Source organism: Tachyglossus aculeatus, unplaced genomic scaffold (assembly GCF_015852505.1).
Source record: "Tachyglossus aculeatus isolate mTacAcu1 unplaced genomic scaffold, mTacAcu1.pri scaffold_88_arrow_ctg1, whole genome shotgun sequence".
Taxonomy (NCBI): Eukaryota; Metazoa; Chordata; class Mammalia; order Monotremata; family Tachyglossidae; genus Tachyglossus; species Tachyglossus aculeatus.
This window is the reverse complement of record NW_024045096.1, coordinates 721,618-738,830: the sequence shown is the minus strand read 5'-3', so window position 1 is coordinate 738,830 and position 17,213 is coordinate 721,618. Positions and strand designations below refer to the sequence as shown.

General features: G+C 43.1%; 1 pseudogene; it reads left to right on the top strand.

Moving 5' to 3' along the window:
• The first annotated feature begins 1,930 nt into the window (after positions 1 to 1,930).
• Positions 1,931 to 2,849, top strand: LOC119924219 (annotated as a pseudogene).
• Positions 2,850 to 17,213: the final 14,364 nt, after the last annotated feature.

The following is a 17,213-nucleotide window of genomic DNA, read 5'->3' as shown; positions in this document are numbered from 1 at the left end:
TGTAAAATGGGGATTGAGACTGTGAGCCCCATGTGGGACAGGGATTCAACCTTTATTTTGCTTGGATCCACCCCAGCGCTTAGTACACTGCCTAGTACACAGTAAGCACTTAACAAATAGCACGGTTATTAAATGAGACCCTGGGACTTTGTCAATATTTACCGTCACCCTCCAAAATGAGACAAGATCTATAATTTAAGTGCCTGTTTTCCCCAATATACTGTAAACTCCTTGAGAGTAGGGGTGATGTCTATTAATTATATTATACTCCCTGCACATTTTGTATAGTACCCTGTATATAGTAGGTGCTCAATAAATGCTACTAATTAATTGATTGTTTTGTGTTTCCCTTTAGGCAGACTACCTGCTGCAAAGAGATCTGATAACATCATTCTAACTTTCACAAACAGGAACAGTATCTTTGTTCTGCTATCTCTGACTAAAGCTTTGTGTAAAAGGGGGAAATCAATGAATATAGAGTAGAAAGGAAATAAGGACCCAGTGCCAAAGCAAACTGTAGTATGACAACGGGTATACCAGCACACTCAAACTCTCCTCGTATTTTCCTTTCTAGGAGAAACCATGAGCTCCAAAAAACTATGGGGTGATAAAAGGGAGATAAATTAAGTCCAATTAAAAAGTGTAGCTCTGTGGTTCACAGAACAATACTGATCACCCAGTGATAATATACTTGTAAAAAAATTAAGCAATTGATTATATTTAGAAAAACAAATTCTCCTAATTTATATACATTTATTCATATTTATATACATATTTATATATATATATATATTCCGGTCTTAAAACTTTAAGGATATTGACACTGATTTTTAGTGATTACATTAAATGCTAAGATTATGTCAGGACATCTTTCAATATGTTTTCAGTCCATCCTGTTGTATATGAGGATTGAAAATACACAGTAATTATGTCTTTCTGTCTCTCCCGTTAGATTTCAAGAGTAGGGATGATGTCTTTCGTTTGTATGATACTCACCCTATCACTTAAAATAGTGGTCTCCATCCAGGAGGGATTCAATAAATACTACTGAAAGAATGTCACCAGTGGTGACCTATAATCCTCAGGAGTTCAATTACAATCAACCAGGAATGGTATTCATTCAGCTCTTACTTGAGCTCTCGGAAAAGTACAATACAATAGCCTTAGTAGATACAATCCTTACCCACAAGAAGCTTATAGTCTAATGAGGGAATCAGGCCTTTAAAAAATTAATGGTTGAGGTAGCCACTGAGTATAAAGATATGTACATAAATGCTATGAGGGTGAGGATGTAGGGTGGGACTAAGTGTATGGCAGAGGCAGTAGAAAGGAAAAATAGAGTGGTGGTATGAGAGCTTAGTCTAGGAAGGTTCCTGGAGATGTGATTTTAGTAGGGCATTAGAAATGGAGAAAGTGGTGAGCTGTCAGATATGGATTGGGAAGAAGCTCCATGTACGAGAGACAGCATGAGTAAGGAGTTCGTGTTGTGCTGAGGTGAGAGTGAGGGATAGTGAATAAGTGAGTAGTAAGTAAAGAAGCAGCGGTTCTAGAGGATAGAGAACAGGCCTGGGAGTCAGAAGGACCTGGCTTCTAATCCTGGCTCTGCCACATGTCTGCTCTGTGAACTTGGGCAAGTCGCTTTACTTCTCTGTGCCTCAGTTATCTCATCTGAAAAATTGGGATTAAGACTGTGAGCCTTATGTGGGACAGGGACTGTGTCCAATTCAATTCCCTTGAATATACCTCAGTGCTTAGTACAGTGCTTGTCATGTAGTAAACTCTTAACAAATACTACCATTATTATTATGTTCTTGCTGAGGCAGTGAGAAAGCAATTATCTCATCTTGATGGATATGTTATCATATGTTTTTGTTCTTATTACACTAAAGGAACATTTCAAACCAAAATGGCCAGAGGAAATTATTCCACCATGACTGAATTTGTCCTCATGGGATACTCGCGTCATCCTGAACTTCAGCTGCTGCTCTTTGTGATGTTTTTAGTTATTTTTCTCATTATTTTGGTAGGAAATCTGATGATGGTTCTTTTAATCCAGGTCAGCTCCCAAATTCACACTCCCATGTACTATTTCCTCAGCCACCTGACATTCATTGATCGCTACTACTCTTCCTCTGTAGCTCCCAAGATGCTGCAAGACATTTTAAGGAAGAAAGAAAAAACATTTCCTTGGCTGGATGTTTTCTCCAGATGCATTTCTCAAGTGCTTTCTCCACCACAGAGTGTTTGCTATTGGCTACCATGGCCTATGGCCTCTACATGGCCATCTGTAAATTCCTGATTTACATGGCTTTTATGACCAAGAAGTTTTGTAAAGAGCTGGTGATTGAAGTTTACACCTATGGATTCCTGTACTCCGTGATCCAGACTGTCCTGACTTTCCAGCTCTCCTTCTGTGATTCCAACATCTGTTATCATTTCTACTGTGCTGATCCACCACTTCTGGCCCTCTCCTGTTCCGATACTCTTGCAAAGAAGAATCAGCTTTTGATTTTCTCTTCCTTAAATCTCTCCAGTTCTCTTTTGACCATCCTCGTCTCTCCTATGTTTGCATCGTGGTTTCCATCCTGAATATTCCTTCTTTTGAAGAAAGGTGCAAAGCTTTCTCCACCTGTGCCTCTCACCTCAAAGTAGTCACCATCTTCTGTAGTGCATTATTCTTCATGTACCTGTGACAGCCTAGGATAGGGGATTTCTGGAAGTACAATTAGAAGGTTTCTGTGTTTTACACTCTTGTCATCCCTATGCTTAACTCTCTATTTTATAGCCTGAGGAACACGGAAGTGAAGGCTACACTTACAAAGTTTCTAGATGGGAAAGTGTCACAGTGAATTTAGTTGGTTAATAAAAAAGTGTTAACGTAGGAATACTTTATCTTAATACTTAGAAGCACGTGGCTTAGTGAAAAGAGCATGAGCTTCGGAGTCAGAGGATGTGGATTCTTATCCTAGTTCTGCTACTTGCCTGATGTGTGATCTTGGACAAGCCATTTAACTTCTCTGTGTCTCAGTTTCTCAGTTACCTCATCTGTAAAATGGGAATTAAGACTGTCAGCACCACGTGTGACAACCTGATTACCCTGTATCTACCCAGAGTTTAGAGCAGTGCTTAGCACATATTAAGTGCTTAACAAATACCATAATCATCATTATTATTATTATTAATCTTTAAGATACATCAAGAGGTAGGAAACTACAGCAAGAAGCACATGATTTCTGATTTTCCTAGCGTATTCACCATTTCTAGACCAGTACTTTACATGGTGTTTGACAATTAATAAACATTTAAGAAGCCTCTCCCAATTAAGTCCTTTTTCCCCTGGGTCCTTCTCCCTTCTGCATCGTCTATGCACTTGAATCTGTGACCTTTGACATTCGATATTTGCTCCATCCTCAACCACACAGCGCTTATGTACGTATCTTTAAATTATATATTTTTTATATTAATGTCTGTTTCACCCTCTAGACTGTAAAGTCATTGTGGGCAGGGCATGCCTGTCCATTCCATTGTACTGGACTCTCCCAAGTACAGTGTTCTGCACATAGTAAGCACTCATTAAATACAACTGATGAATAAGGAACATAATTATTAAAATCTTTTGGGATCTAATTGCAAAGGGAGATGAGGAGAGAGAAATATTAACAAGTAGTTAGTCTAGAAATGCATGATCAACAGTCATGTACAATTGCAACTGTCCCACAAACATGACCACACAGGGATTGCAAATCAATGCATAATAAAAATGTTTAGAACATTGAGAGTGCAGAACAAATTTCCTTTGAACGCCAAATCCTGAAAGCAATGCTTTTAAATAGTGGAAACATTTCTGACTCATTTTCAAAGAAACAAATGTAGTCTTTGAATGCATCTACAAAATGTCCATATTCTTGTAGTCTTCAATTTAACAGATTAATATTTTCCATTATATGTTACTGTGAAAAATGAACATTTTCATAGACATTATCATCTAATTTGCATTATGCTAGGAAAATGTATTTTCTTGTTCTATGGGACTTTGAACACCATTTTCAGGATCTCCTGTAGTACTTTATCTCCTACAGGACTATCTCCATTGAATGCTATTATGGCAGTCCAGAACTCTCATGTTATACTGTAGTTCAAAGGATAAATGACTGAAATGGGATCTTGTCTACATCTGAGTTTAATCTAATTATATCACAGAGTCCCCAAAGGAATTTATCAAAGCGATATTTTGCCTACTCCCTTTTATCTCCTCGCCCAGCTTCTCTACCTTGCCTCCCTTTTCCCAGGAGAATCAGCATGACCTAGTGCTTAGAGTATGGACCTGAAAGTCAGAAGGACCTGGTTTCTAATCCCACCTGCCATTTGCTGCTGTGTGAACTTGGGCAAGTCACTTCACTTCTCTGTGCCTCAGTTACTTCATCTGTAAAATGTAGATTAAGACTGTGAGCCCCATGTGATTAAGACTAAGACTATGTCCAACTGATTAGCTTGTGTCTACTCTAGTGCTTAGTACAGTGCCTGGCTCATGGCAAGTGCTGAACAAATACCATAAAAAACCCAGGACAGGAGGCCACTGTTTGCCCTTACCTGCCAGTCTCACTTCCACAACATCGCCAGGATCCGCCCTTTCCTCTCCATCCAAACGGCTACCTTGCTGGTTCTATCTCTCATCCTATCCCGACTGGATTACGGCATCAGCCTCCTCTCTGATCTCCCATCCTCCTGTCTCTCCCCACTTCAGTCTATACTTCACTCAGCTGCCCGGATTATCTTTGTACAGAAACGCTCTGGGCATGTCACTCCCCTCCTCAAAAATCTCCAGTGGTTGCCTGTCAACCTACGAATCAGGGAAAAACTCCTCACTCTCGGCTTCAAGGCTCTCCAACACCTCGTCCCCTCCTACCTCACCTCCCTTCTCTTCTTCTACAGCCCAGCCCGCATCCTCTGCTCCTCTGCCGCTAACGTCCTCACTGTGCCTCATTCTCACCCGTCCCACCTTCGACCCCCGGCCCACGTCCTTCCCCTGGCCTGGAATGCCCTCCTCCACACATCCACCAAGCTATCTCTCTTCCTCCCTTCAAAACCCTACTGAGAGCTCACCTCCTTCAGGAGGCCTTCCCAGACTGAGCCCCCTTTTTCCTCTCCTCCTCTCCATCCCTCCTGCCCTACCTCCTTCCCCTCCCCACAGAACTTGTATATATTTGTACAGATCTATTACTCTATTTTACTTGTACATATTTACTATTCCATTTATTTTGTTAATGATGTGCATATAGCTTTAATTCTGCTTGTTCTGACGATTTTGACACTTGTCTACATGTTTTGTTTTGTTGTCTGTCTCTGCCTTCTAGGCGGTGAGCCCATTGTTGGGTAGGGACCGTCTCTATAGGTTGCCGACTTGTACTGCCCAAGCGCTTAGTACAGTGTTCTGCCCACAGTAAACTCTCAATAAATATGATTGAATGAATTAATGAATGAATGGAGCTCACGTGAAATTTCAGCAAATCTTTCCAAAAGGTATTCCATAAATCAGATAGCAGGTGTGGTACCAATATCCCTCTGTCCACCTTATCAAGACAGGTAACCCATCAAGAAGAAGGTGAAGAGATCCCCTCTTCTTGAAAGGTAAAATCTGCACCCCTGACTTTAGGCAAACCTACCAAGCCAGCTAATAGTTGCTCAGCAGAAGAGAAGGAATTTGACCTAGTAGGGAGAAGTGTGGCCTAGTAAGAAAATCACAAGCCTGGGATTCAGAAAGACCTGGATTCAAATTCCAGCACTGCCAGTTGTCTGCTGTATGACCTTGGGCAAGTCGCTTCACTTCTCTTTGCATCAGTTTCCTCAACTGTACAATGGGGAAACTTGTTCTCCCTCCTACTTAGACTGTGAGCCCCATGTGGACAGGGATTGTGTCAGACTTAATTAACTTGTACCTACCCCAGAAAGTAGAACAGTATTTGTCACATAGTAAGTGCTTAACAAATACTATTTTTAAAAAAGGAGAATAAGAAAGGACCATGCAGAACATTTCCCTACCTGCTGTCCTTATTCCAGGTCTATTCTCTACCCATCTGAGGCAAGAATAGCTATTGTTGACTTTAGCCTTTATTCTTTAATTCCATATTACAAGGAGTTCTGAAGATGGCTTGTATTTATTTCATGTGTACTTTGATTTCGTTTCTGAACCTTGTGAAATGGAGAAGTAAAAGTATAATTTCATTTAAATCAGTCCTGGAGATTAGAGCAGGGAGTTTCTGAAAGTTACTAGGAATGGGTAGGAGCAGGACAGTTTTAAACATACACTTTCCTCTACTTAAATTTGTAAGTGGAAATGGGGTTAAAGAGAGTTGGGAAGATGATAGGGAAATTTTGGGAATTTAATGTTAATAATAATAATTATAATAATAATAATGATAATAATGGTATTTGTTAAGTGCTTACTACTACTACTATTAATAGCATATATTAAGCGCTTACTATGTGCAAAGCACTGTTCTAAGCACTGATAAATACGATTGAATGAGTAAATGTATACAAGGTCATCAGGTTATTCCATGTGAAGCTCATAGTCTTAATCTTCATTTCACAGATGAGGTAACTGAGGCACAGATAAATTAAGTGACTTGCCCAAGGTCACACAGCAGACAGGTGGCTGAGGCAGGATTAGAACCCACGTCCTCTGACTCCCAAGCCCGGGATCTTTCCACTAAGCCATATGTGCCAAGCACTGTTCTAAATGCTGGGGTAGATACAAGGTAATCAGGTTGTCCCACGTGGGGCTCACAGTCTTAATCCATATTTTACAGATGAGGGAACTGATGCAAAGAGAAGTTAAGTGACTTACCCAAGGTCACACAGCAGACAAGTGCCAGAGTTGAGATTAGAATCCACGCCCTCGGACTCACAAGTCCACGGTCTTTCCAATAAGCCATGCTGCTTCTCATTCCTGATGGCTTCAATTTTGACAACAAAGTAGTTGACAAGGTCATTGAGAGTGTTGGAACACTGAGACTTCAGGAAGGAATTTAACGTCTGGAATAGTTGTTGGGTGCAGTGACAAAGGGAGTCATGGGGAGAAGTAGTGTCAGTGATTTGAAGAGAAGGCAGAGTTATTGCAAATACGAATATGAAGTGGCAAAAGATGGATTTCTAATGAAAAGTTTGTGAGCCCCTTGTGAGACTCACATCACATAGCCATGGATTTTTCCCAGCATTTCCAGGTAAGTCATCACAAGGAACTTGTATCAAAGAGAGCTGGACGCTCCAAAGTTATGTAATCATGGGAATGTTCTAAAAGCAGGTACCTCAACTCTCCTCTCTCTCTCGTTCTTTCTCATACATGCACACATACACACAAACGCACACACACACACACATACACACACATACAAACACACACACACCCCACAACCAGGGTTGCATAATAATTATTGTAGCATTTATTAACCACTTACTCTAAGTGCTGGGATAACTACAAGATAATCAGATAGGGCAGTCTCTGTTCCAAACAATATCCGTTATCTAAGGGGAAGGCAGAACTATCTATCTACTCGCCACTTTATAGCTGAGGTATCTGAGGAACAGAGAAGCTATGCAGCTTCCCCAAAGTCATATAGCAGGCCAGTGTCAGAACTGGAGGCTGAATTCATTCATTCATTCAATCATATTTATTGAGCGCTTACTGTGTGCAGAGCACTGTACTAAGCGCTTGGGAAGTACAAGTTGGTAACATATATAGACGGTCCCTACCCAACAACGGGCTCACAGTCTAGAAGGGGGAGACAGACAACAAAACAAAATATATTAACAAAATAAAATAAATAGAATAGTAAATATGTACAAGTACAATAAATAGAGTAATAAATCTGTACAAACATATATACAGGTGCTATGGGGAGGGGAAGGAGGTAGGGCGGGGGTATGGGGAGGGGGAAATGAAGGAGGGGGCTCAGTCTGGGAAGGCCTACTGGAGGAGGTGAGCTCTCAGTAGGGCTTTGAAGGGAGGAAGAGAGCTAGCTTGGCAGATGTGCAGGGGGAGGGCATTCCAGGCCATGGCGGGGGGGGGGGGACGTGGGCTGGGGGTCGATGGCTGGACAAGCGATAACGAGGCACAGTTAGGAGGTTAGCGGCGAGGAGCAGAGGGTGCGGGCTAGGCTGTACAAGGAAAGAAGGGAGGTGAGGTAGGAGGGGGCGAGATGATGGAGAGCCTTGAAGCCGAGAGTGAGGAGTTTTTGCCTGATGCCTAGGTTGACTGGTAGCCACTGGAGATTTTTAAGGAGGGGAGTAATATGCCCAGAGCATTTCTGCACAAAGATGATCCGGGCAGCAGCGTGAAGTATAGATTGAAGTGGGGAGAGACAGGAGGATGGGAGATCAAAGAGGAGGCTGATGCAGTAATCCTGTCGGGATAGGATGAGAGATTGAACCAGCAGGGTAGCAGTTTAGATGGAGAGGAAAGGGCAGATCTTGGCTATGTTGCGGAGGTGAGAACGGCAGTTTTTGGTGACGGATTAGATGTGAGGGGTGGACGAGAAAGCAGAGTCTAGGACGACACCAAGATTGCGGGCTTGTGAGATGGGAAGGATGGTAGTGCCATCAACAGTGATGGGAACGTCAGGGAGAGTGCAGGGTTTGGGAGGGAAAATAAGGAGTTCAGTTTTGGACGTATTGAGTTTTAGACGGCGGGCAGACATCCAAATGGAATGTCTTGAAGGCAGGAGGAGATACGAGCCTGAAGGGAGAGAGAGAGAGACGGAACAGAGATGTAGATTTGGGTGTCATCAGTGTAGAAGTGATAGTTGAAGCCGTGGGAGCGAATGAGTTGACCAAGGGAATGAGTGTAGATAGAGAACAGAAGGGGATCAAGAACTGACCCTTGAGGAACCCCTACAGTAAAGGGATAGGAGGGGAGGGGGAGCCCGAAAAGAGACTGAGAATGAACGGCCGGAGAGATAAGAGGAGAACCAGGAGAGGACAGAGTCTGTGAAGCCAAAGTTGGATAGCATGTTGAGGATAAGGGGGGGGGGTCCACAGTGTCGAAGGCAGCTGAGAGGTCGAGGAGGATTAGGTTAGAGAAGGGGCTGTTGGATTTGGCAAGCAGGAGGTCCTTGGTGACCTTTATGAGGGCAGTTTCAGTGTAATGTATGAAGCCAGATTGGAGGGGGTCGAGGAGAGAGTTGGCGTTGAGGAATTCGAGACAGCAGGTGTAGAATACTCGTTCAAGGAGTTTGGAAAGAAATCGTAGGAGGGAGATAGGGCGATAACTAGAAGGGGAGGTGGGTCAAGACGGGTTTTTTAGGATGGGGGAGACGTTGGCATGTTTGAAGGCAGAGGGGAAGGAACCAGTGGAGAGTGAGCAGTTGAAGATTGAAGTTAAGGAGAGGAGGAGGGATGGGGCGAGAGATTTCATAAAATGAGAGGGAATGGGGTCAGAAGCACAGGTGGCCGGAGTAGCACTTGAGAGGAGGGAGGAGATCTCAACTGAAGATACTGCTGGGAAGGATGGGAGAGTAGCGGAGAGAGCTGAGAGCCGGGGGGGTTAGAGAAGGGGGAGGAGTGACTTTGGGGAGCTCAGACCTGATGGAGTTAATTTTACTAATGAAGTAGGAGGCCAGATATTTGGGGATGAGGGAAGGAGGAGGGGGAGCAAGAGGGGGCCTGAGAAGGGAGTTAAATGTACGTAAGAGCTGACGTGGATGATAGGCATGGGTGTCAATAATGGAAGAGAAATAGTTTTGTCCGGCAGAGGAGAGGGCAGAGGTAAGGCAGGAAATGATAAACTTGAAGTGAACGAGGTTGCCTTGGTGTTTAGACTTTTGCCAGCAGCGTTCAGGAGCTCGAGCATAAGAGCAAAGGAGGCGGACAGTGGCTGTGATCCAGGGCTGTGGGTAAGTGGTACAGGAGTGACGAAGGGAAAGGGGAGAGAGTGAGTCGAGCTGAGTAAAGAGGTTAGAGTTGAGAACAGTAATCTGATCATCGAGATTGGGTAGAGAGGAAAGGGAGGGGAGGTTGGGTGTGAGGCGCTCAGAAAGGTGGATAGGGTCAAGAAAGCGGAGGTCTCTGTGAGGTAGTAATAAAGATTTACAGGGGAGAGGAGTGTGAGTAAGGAGGCAGGTGAGAGGGTTATGATCAGAGAGAGGGCTTTCCAAGTTGCTGAGGGTGGAGATAGTGCAGCGGTAGGAGATGATAAGGTCGAGGCTGTGACCAAGTTGTTGAGTGGGCAAGGTGGGGTGGAGTAGGAGGTTGGTAGCATAAAGGAGAGATAGAAGGTGGGTGGCAGAGGAGTCACCTGGGATATCCATGTGGGTGTTGAATCTCCGAGGATCAGAGTGGGCAATGAAAAGGAGAGAATGAAGGTGAAGGAATGAAGGAAGGGGTCAAAATCGTTAAAGAAGTTGGAGGTGGCGCCGGGGGCGGGACGGTAGATGATGACTACAAGAATCCGGAGTGGGTGGTAGAGGCGAATAATGTGGGCTTCAAAGGAAGGGAAGGAAAGGGAAGGGGAAGGAGGGATAGTGTGAGAGTGATATTGGGGGGCGAGAAGGAAACCTACACCTCCTCCTTTTCTGGTGAGTCTGGGGGAGTGGGAGAAGAAGAGGCCTCCACTGGAGAGAGCAGCAGAAGAGACCTTGTAGTCCGGAGACAGCCATGTTTCAGTTAGGGTGAAGAGGAGTAGAGAGCTGGGAAGGAATAGGTCCAGGATGAAAGGGAACTTACTTGTAATGGCGCGTGGGTTCCAGAGGCTACACTTGGCAGCAGCTGTGGAGGGAGGGGGAAGGGTGCGAGGGTTGGGGAGGGTTTGGATTGGGATGAGTTGGTGGGGGCCTGGGCGGGGAGAATGGGAATAGGGGTGGCGATGAGAAAGGAGAACTGGGATGGGGTGGGGGCGTGGAGGGGGGAGGTTGGGGGCTGGGAGGGAGGAGTTGAGAGTTGGCGCTGGTACAGAGGGATCCTGGGTACGGGGTGAGGGGAAGGGTTGGTGGTGGAGGAAAGGAAGGGAGAAGGTGAGGAATGGGAATGGCAGTTGGGAGCAATCTCTGAATCTCCTGGATCTGTCTATATCCAGGCTCAGACTCTTCCCAACAGGCTATGCTGTATTCCCAGCCAAATTCCTGAGGGAAGCTTCCTATTGGCTGAATAATCTCTGAGGCTCACTCAAACACCCTGGCATTCAGCTCACATGTTCTTTACTGAGGGCCTATGGTCTTTTACCTTTTTCCTGAGAGGACCACCTACAGGATTCTTGACTTTCCTCCAGAGCAGGGTCCCAGTAGGTGTAGTGTCTCTGGGAGGGGGGCAGACCATCGTTGGGTTCTTGATGACCCCCAGCTCTTCGTTGAACCTGCTTTCATGAACCAGGAGCACATGCATCATCCAAGTATCTGAGCTAACTTCCACTCCGAACTCTGACATTCAAATGAGGTACTGAGTGCTCTGTGCTGGCTTGCTGGACCATTTTTATGGCATTTGTTATGTATTTATTATGTGCCAGGCACTATACTAAGCACTGGGGTAAATACAGGATAACTCGGTTGGACACACTGCATATCCCAAATGGGATTCATAGTCTTAATCCCCATTTTTCAGATGAGGTACCTGAGGCACAGAGAAGCCTCTTAGTAAAATCCTTGAAAGTAAAAGTGAAAGCTATCACCACCCATCTCCTTATTGTTCTCTCTAAAACAGTTCAGCTTCTCCCAAGTACACAAATACATGCACCCTCAATCTATACAGCAATCTAGATAGTAGGCAGTGTGGTATAAAGGTTAGAGCACAGGCCTGTGCATCAGAAAGACCTGGGTTCTAATCCTCACGCTGCCACATGCCAGCTGTGTGATCTTGGGCAAGTCACTTAACGTCACTGTGCCTCAATTCTCTCATCTGTAAAATGGAGATTAAGAGTGTGGGCCGGATTGTCTCTCTTCATTACTAAATTGTATTGTCCAACCTCTTGGTGCAGTACTCTGTACACAGTAAGAACTCAATAAACACCGCTGATTGATCAACTGATTGACAGCTCCTGTGGTTTTGTAACAATTCCAGAAAACCATCCTGGCCCCTTGTCTGATCCTTGGAGATGCTAAAGGATCTGGTAGCTGGGAAATTTAAAGCTAAAGGGGAGAAGGGACGGAGGACCCAATATCATCACAATTACCACCCCAAATGCAACCATGTACAGTTAATGGGGCCTGGAAGTGCACCATGTGCACTAAATCAGAAGCAGTGTTATTGAGCACTGGATTATCTTTCTACAGAAATGCTCTGGACATGTCACCCCCCTCCTCAACAAATCTCCAGTGGTTGCCTATCGTCCTTCGTATGAAACAAAAACCTATCACTATTGGCTTCAAAGTGCTCCATCACCTTGCCCCCTCCTACCTCACTTCCCTTCTCTCCTTCACCAGTCCAGACTGCACACTCTGCTCCTCTGCTGCTAACCTCCTCACTGTGCAAACGAGTGTTCTCACCTGTTCTGTCGTTAGCCCCTGGCCTACATCCTACCTCTGGACTGGAATGACCTCCCACCACATATCTACCAAACTAGCTCTCTTTCCCCCTTCAAAGTTGTACTGAAAACTCACCTCCTCCAGGAGGCCTTCTCAGACTAAGCCCCCCTTTTCCTCTGGTCTACCCCATCCCACATGTGCATATATGTAGATATTTATTATTCTATTTATTTTATTAATGAGATATATATGTATAATTCTATCTATTTTAGTGCTATTGATGCCTGTCTACTTGTTTTGTTTTGTCATCTGTCTTCTCTCTTCTAGACTGTGAGCCGGTTGTTGGATAACGATTGCTTCTTTCTGTTGCCAAATTGTACTTTCCAAGCGCTTAGTACAGTGCTCTATATACAGTAAGTTCTCAATAAATACGATTGAATGAATGAATGAGCACTAAGTCTAGGCCAGTTTACTAGGAACTTGAGAATCCCTTAGAAAAATTGAAAGATACATCCAACTCCTCAAGGTGATTACAATGGGGTAAGATTAAGTATCCTTCCCTTTGCTTAAAACCACAGAGGGCCACTTCTCCTCCAGGCTGTAAACTCATTATGGGCAGAGAATGTGTCTGTTTATTGCTAGGTTGCACTCTCCCAAAAGCTTAGTATAGTGTCATGAACACAATAAGCACTCAATAAATACGATTGAATGAAATATGCTTGAGTGACTTCACATAGTTCTGGGCTTCTCGATAGGGAGTAATAGGACTCAACATATGATTGATTATATATTGGGCTGGGAACGGGTAACCTCCTTGCTTTGAATGCCTCAAACACTTAGTACAATTCATTCATTCACTTGATTGTATTTATTCGGCGCTTAATATGTGCAAAGCACTGTACTAAGTGCTTGGGAGAGTACAATATTACAGCAAACAGGCACATTCCTGACCATGATGAGCTCTAAGTTTAGTGGGGGAGACAGACATTAATATAAATAAATAAATAGATAAATGAATAAATTACAGATATATACAGATAGTACAATGAGTGTTTGCTCATTTAATACCCCTTCCCTACTATTACTATCACCTGTTCAAGCACAGAATCACTCCTGTATAATCACAGTGGGTGTTGCCATGCCCTTTACTCTTTCCCAGGTCAACTTTCTGAGACACATTAAGAAGTCCATTCAGGGTGAGGGGAGGAAGTGGGGCAAGGATAGCTGGTAACAAGTGTCCTCTTCCTCTCCCAGCCATACTCCCAAATGTTTCTTTCCCTGCTAACGTGCCAAACGCTAATCACGTAATGTCCTGGAACAGGCCCAGGGCAGAAATCGCAAGCCCAGCCTCACCTGTTTATGGAATGTCTTCTTAGGTGTCGCTCTAAAATACTCATTTTTTCTACCACCCTCATGGCAGAATCAGGTTCATCCAATGAAGAAAGCTCTAGGAATTATAGACTATAGCACCGCTAGACTCTAAGATCGTTGAAAGGAAGGAAATGTCCCTGTTTATTGATATAATATACTCTCTCAAACGCTTAGTACAGTGCTCTTCACACAGTAAGCATCCAAGAAATATTATAGACTGACCTACTGGCACTGCTCCTGTATACTTCACAAACTGGGATCTGGTAGGCTGATACAATTAGCAACATATAAAGTGCTTAAATAATGCTGAACAGAAAGCAGTAAGTGGACTGTATTTTATTAATACAGCAAAATCTCTGTGGCCGAGATGTAGCAAAGGCCTCACATATTTTCATTTCTAAAATGAGAAATGATATTTAAAATTGAAGCATACTATAAAATTTACACCAGTTAAATCTGATAATTCCAGGGTGCTTGATTTCATCATTCATCTATGATTCCAATTTCCCCCAGTTGTTCAGTACTTTATGCTAAAACCAGAGAGAGGACTCTCTAATACAACATCTAATCTATGACTTCTAGATTGTTGTCTACCTTACAGGAACAGGATACAAGCTATACGTTATTGTTAAATTTTACATTTTTCAAATATAAGTGATTTCAACCTGAAACTGGGCTGTTCAATTTTGGAAATTTCAAATATTTATTATTAAATGATTCATTTTCTGTGCTAGATTTCGTGACATCCTGAATCTCCTTTCTTAATAGAAGAGAAAATAACTTTAATAAATAGCTAGCTAAGCTAGTTAGCTGACTCAAAGCATGGTTAAGAAATTAACACTGAAGTTGCTGTGACTCTGTCTAGTGAAAAGAAATAAAAGCTAACTGGCCTTTCAAGATGGAAAATTTCTTCTCCTGGGCTCCCACCTATGGCTCCCGACATAATTTATTTCTCTCTTGACTAACAGGTTTAATCTGAAGTGTGCTACCGAAGACTTTGTCTTTATCAAGCACTTAGTACAGTGCTCTGAGCACAGTAAGAATGCAATAAATGCAATTGATTGATTGATTTTGTATATGGAAAAGCCTTCCCAGAAATATTTCCAGCCATTACTAATTCACGAAAGGTCAATTTAATGCCACGAATTTCACTACCTCTTCTTTGAGAACTTGACCAAATTTTCCAGTCTTGTAAAAATTGATCTCATTAACTATATTTTGTCCTTTATTTTCTGTCCCGAATCAAATCCTAAGTAGAACTTGGAAAAGAAATGATTGAAGATATGCTCCTAATGGACAGGGAACATATCAACTAACCCTACAATATTGTACTCTTCCAAGTACTTAGTACAGTGCTATGCACACAGTCAGCACTCAATGAAAATGATTGATTGGTTGAGTTTTAATTATGGTATTTGTTAAGTGCTTACTGCATACCAGGCTCGGTAGTGAGCACTGGGATTGATATAAGATAATTAAGTGGGACATACTCCCTGTCCTAGGTAGGGCTCACAGTCTCAATCCTCCTTTTACATATGAGGTAACGGAGGCATAGAGAACTTAACTGTCTTGCCCGAAGTCACACAGAAGACAGGTGGTAGAGCCAGGATTATAACTCAGGTCCTGGAGGAGCACTGTGGTTTAGTGGATAGAGCACGAGACAGGAGTCAGAAGGTCCTGGGTTCAAAACCTGGCTGCACCACTTGTCTGCTATGTGGCCTTGGATAAGTCACTTAACTTCCCTGTGCCTCATCTGTAAAATGGGGATTAAGACTGTGAACCCCTTGTGGGACAGGGACTGTGTTCAACCTGATTAGCTAGTGTCTACCCCAGTGCTTAGTATAGTACTTGTAACATAGTAAGTGCTTAATAAATCACTTAAAAAAAATAAAGTGATCCTTCTGACTTCCAGGCCTTTGCTCTATCCAGTAGGCCATGCTGCTTCTCTGATTGAGTCATTGATTCAGTGATTCCATCCTCTTTTTTTAGCCAAAGTATTAATAAGAAAAAATTTCTTACCTGGCGGATTAAATACATGAGCCCAAAAATGTCAGCCTAAGCTTGTAAAGCATGAGCTCTTGCAATCTTAAATTAAGCTTGCTTGTTGGCATCTTAACACTGCTGATGTCAGCAGTGAGGATGGACAGCAAAGAAAGCCTGAGGTGCCTTTTTAAGATAAACAAAGAGTGAGTCTAGGAAATATGTTTTTATGCAGTTAGAAGAAAGAGAAATCAGAAATTAATTCTGCTAAAGGATTCTTTAGCTCCAAGTTGCTTTCCATGGAAGTCTGTAATTGGGGTAGTTCATTACTCGTAATTATTTGTGGTGTAATTACAAGTTTTATGATCTGGTGAACTTAGCATCCTCTGAAAACCTAACTTTTAATTATGCTCAATGTAGAGCCAAGGAAGTGCAAGGAACAGTTTGTTTGGAAGGATAGGTTAATGGCAGAAGCAGTGGATTAGGAGCTAAGGGTTTTGATTCTGCCGTTGAAGGGCTCAGTGATCACACCTGAACAGATGGGATGAGGTTAACGTTGCTCTGCACCTCTGTAGATTTGGTGAGAAAAGTTATATAACACTTTTTCACAATATGGGCTCCTTGGAGGCAAGTTCTTGATAGTGGGAAAACATTGTTGTCTTTATAGGAAAATCAAGGGAAACTAGGGATAGCACTGTCCAAGCTCAAGAGGGTATAGTTTAAAAATATCTTCTCTATTGCCTTCTTACCATGAGAGAATTCTACAATTCCATAGCCAGAAGAGAAACCAATGGGTCCACTTAGTCAGTACCCTGCTTTTGCACACTATCACTCTGAAACCACTCTGGGAAGGTGAGAATTCATTGTATTTTTAGAGGCCTTGAGAATAGGTCGGTCCCTAACAGTACAAAAATACCAAACATCGAATCAAATAATAATAATAATAAATACTAATAATAACAATGACGATATTTGCTAAGGGCTTACTTTGTGCCCTGCACTGTTCTAAGTGCTGGGGTAGACACAAGGTAAGCACAGGCCTGGGAGTCAGAAGGTCACAGACTCTAATCCCAGTCCTGCCACATGTTTGCCATATGACCTTGAGCTAGTCACTGCACTTTTCTGGGCCTCAGTTCCCTCATCTGTAAAATGGGGAATGAGATTGTGAGCCCCACGTGGGACAGGGACTGTGTCCAACCCGATTTACTTGTACCACCCCAGCGCTTAGTGCAGTGTTTGTCACATAGTAAGCGCTTAACAAATACCACAATTATTATTATCATTATCAATCCCCGTTTTACAGATGAGGTAGCGGACACACAGAGAAGTTAAGTTTCTTGCCCAAAGTTACACAGCTGATTAGTGGCAGAGCTGGGATTAGAACCCATGACCTGTGACCCCCAAGCCTCTGCT